Genomic DNA, 3,691 nt, shown 5'->3' with positions numbered 1-3,691 from the left:
AAGCAGTTAGGGATAGTGCTTGTCAAAAACTACATAGTACTCGGGTGTTTGCCCTTATCACACTGTCCGTGCTTTTGGCCATAATGTTCTACTCTGTAAAGGTCCCCATCGGACGTGTCATTTGCAGAAGCTACATTTACTGTCTTGCACTAAAACTAGGAGAGACAAAAATGGGGCAACTTGCTGATCAACACGGGAATCTTCTCCCCAGTGTTCTTATATCTGGGTGTCTCTTCCTCTGACACTTAGTGACTCTCCCGAAATTCTTATCATATAGATCTTCAGCAAGTTGGAAGATTCAGCTATTCTAAGGAGGCCTGTGTTTCCAGGAAAACAATAGGTTGGTGGTGGGTGTGGTTAGTGTCATTTTTTTTTTGTTTGTTTGTTTAAAACTCAGATAGGCCCAGGCATTTCCATATCATTATGAGAATAAAGGATGAGTGGGAGTATTCCACCAGATGTATTTATAGCTGGTTAAGATGGGGTATCTGCTCTCCCTGCCCCTGTATTTCCTTTAGTAAACAGCCAGATACTCCTTATTTAAGAGAATCTTTCACTGATGATCACCAAACTCTTGCTTTGAGTCCTTCCTGTAGATGTAGAGGGACAAGTTAGCTTTTAAGCAGAACAATTGCACTAAGCCAAGGGAGCGCAAAAACAGAAAAATGTAAAATGTCAAGGGCAAATAGGAAGAGTAATGTAAATTTGGCTTCCTGGAGATGATGCTGCCCACAGCTTGGGTTCATCTCATCAAGGAGATGAGCAGGGGGAGAACTGGGAAGTTGGGGAGGTCTCCAGTTCTCCCACTCACCTCCTCTCAGTCTGGCTTTAGTTTGTTTTACATCTGTTTCTGTTACCATCAGAGACCCTGTCAGAAAGTATAGAAAACCTCATTGAAAAGTTCAAGAAGAAAGACTTAATTCAAAAGGTATGGACTACATATGCAGAAATTTCAGGAGATCCTAAAAATTCATGGTCTTCTCAAGTGCCATAGTATCTATGAGGAACCATCCTGAAAATTGTCAGAGGTGCACTCTAGCTGAATTAGAAAATCTGCCACGTGTTCAGTTTCAGGAGTAACAAAACTAATTTAAAATTTACATAATTCAATTAATATTTTCATCTAATAACTTAGATATCTACTGCCCAGTGTTGCTAAAATTAAATAGGCACATGATCACATTTAGTAGTTGACAGAGTGAGTTGGTATAAAAATTTTGGAACAGAAAGAATTTAGGAGAGACAAAGGGAAGTGGGGTTGTCCCAAGAAAACCTTGCAACACTTTTTCCCTCCTACGATTCTATTAAAATAATGTTCTTCTCTTGACTTTATAGGCAATAGCATATGTGCATTCTCCTTCTTCTTGGACTCTATGGAAATGCCACACAATATCACAGAATTTTTCATGCTGGGACTCTCACAGAATGCAGAGATACAGCGGGTCCTCTTTGTGTGTGTGTTTTTTTTTTTTGATCATCTATGTGGCCATGGTGTGTGGCAACATGCTCACTGTGGTCACTATCACCTCCAGTCCCATGCTGGCTTCCCCCATGTATTATTTCCTGGCCAACTTGTCCTGTATTGATATCTGTTATTCTTCCTCTATGGCTCCTAAACTCATTGCTGACTCCTTGTGTGAGGGGAGAGCCATCTCTTTTGAGGGCTGCTTGGCTCAGCTCTTTGGACCCCATTTTCTGGGAGGTGTTGAGATCATTCTGCTCACAGTCATGCGCTACGTGGCCATCTACAAACCCCTGCACTACACGACCATCATGACCGGGCATCTCTGTGCCCTGCTGGTGGGGGTGGCTTGGTTGGGAGGCTTCCTGCATTCCCTGGTCCAGCCCTCCTGGTCCTTCAGCTGCCCTTCTGTGGGCTTAATGTGATCAATCACTTTGTCTGTGACTTGTACCCCTTGCTGGAACTTGCCTGTACCAACACGTATGTCATCGGCGTGCTGGTGGTCGCCAACAGTGGTGTGATCTGCCTGTTGAACTTCCTCATGCTGGTTGCTTCCTATGCTGTCATCCTGCGTTCCTTGAGGTACCATAGTGCGGAGGCGAGACGTAAAGCCCTGTCCACCTGTGGGGCTCTCTTCACTGTTGTTGCCCTGTTCTTTGTGCCTTGTATATTTATTTATATGCGGCCATCGTCTACTTTGTCCATAGACAAAATAGTGTCAGTTTTTTTAATAAATTAATTTTTTATTGGTGTTCAATTTACCAACATACAGAATAACACCCAGTGCTCATCCCGTCAAGTGTCCCCCTCAGTGCCCGTCACCCACTCCCCCCAAACCCCGCCCTCCTCCCCTTCCACCACCCCTAGTTCGTTTCCTAGAGTTAGGAGTCTTTATGTTCTGTCTCCCTTTCTGATATTTCCCACACATTTCTTCTCCCTTCCCTTATATTCCCTTTCACTATTATTCATATTCCCCAAATGAATGAGAACATACACTGTTTGTCCTTCTCCGATTGACTTACTTCACTCAGCATAATACCCTCCAGTTCCATCCACGTTGAAGCAAATGGTGGGTATTTGTCGTTTCTAATGGCTGAGGAATATTCCATTGTATACATAAACCACATCTTCTTTATCCATTCATCTTTCGATGGACACCGAGGCTCCTTCCACAGTTTGGCTATTGTGGACATGGCTGCTAGAAACATCGGGGTGCAGGTGTCCCGGCGTTTCATTGCATCTGAATCTTGGGGTAAATCCCTAACAGTGCAATTGCTGGGTCGTAGGGCAGGTCTATTTTTAACTCTTTGAGGAACCTCCACACAGTTTTCCAGAGTGGCTGCACCAGTTCACATTCCCACCAACAGTGTAAGAGGGTTCCCTTTTCTCCGCATCCTCTCCAACATTTGTGGTTTCCTGCCTTGTTAATTTTCCCCATTCTCACTGGTGTGAGGTGGTATCTCATTGTGGTTTTGATTTGTATTTCCCTGATGGCAAGTGATGCAGAGCATTTTCTCATGTGCATGTTGGCCATGTCTATGTCTTCCTCTGTGAGATTTCTCTTCATGTCTTTTGCCCATTTCATGATTGGATTGTTTGTTTCTTTGGTGTTGAGTTTAATAAGTTCTTTATAGATTTTGGAAACTAGCCCTTTATCTGATACGTCATTTGCAAATATCTTCTCCCATTCTGTAGGTTGTCTTTTAGTTTTGTTGACTGTATCCTTTGCTGTGCAAAAGTTCTTATCTTGATGAAGTCCCAATAGTTCATTTTTGCTTTTGTTTCTTTTGCCTTCGTGGATGTATCTTGCAAGAAGTTACTGTGGCCAAGTTCAAAAAGGGTGTTGCCTGTGTTCTCCTCTAGGATTTTGATGGAATCTTGTCTCACATTTAGATCTTTCATCCATTTTGAGTTTATCTTTGTGTATGGTGCAAGAGAGTGGTCTAGTTTCATTCTTCTGCATGTGGATGTCCAATTTTCCCAGCACCATTTATTGAAGAGACTGTCTTTCTTCCAGTGGATAGTCTTTCCTCCTTTATCGAATATTAGTTGACCATAAAGTTCAGGGTCCACTTCTGGGTTCTCTATTCTGTTCCATTGATCTATGTGTCTGTTTTTGTGCCAGTACCACACTGTCTTGATGACCACAGCTTTGTAGTACAACCTGAAATCTGGCATTGTGATGCCCCCAGATATGGTTTTCTTTTTTAAAATTCCCCTGGCTATTCG

General features: G+C 42.8%; 1 pseudogene; it reads left to right on the top strand.

Moving 5' to 3' along the window:
* Positions 1-1,373: 1,373 nt before the first annotated feature.
* LOC129503157 (olfactory receptor 4C3-like) lies at positions 1,374-2,201 on the top strand (annotated as a pseudogene).
* Positions 2,202-3,691: the final 1,490 nt, after the last annotated feature.

Source organism: Nyctereutes procyonoides, unplaced genomic scaffold, assembly GCF_905146905.1.
Source record: "Nyctereutes procyonoides isolate TBG_1078 unplaced genomic scaffold, NYPRO_anot_genome, whole genome shotgun sequence".
NCBI classification, from domain to species: domain Eukaryota; kingdom Metazoa; phylum Chordata; class Mammalia; order Carnivora; family Canidae; genus Nyctereutes; species Nyctereutes procyonoides.
The sequence above is the reverse complement of the archived record's forward strand: the minus strand, read 5'-3'. Positions and strand labels throughout refer to the sequence as shown.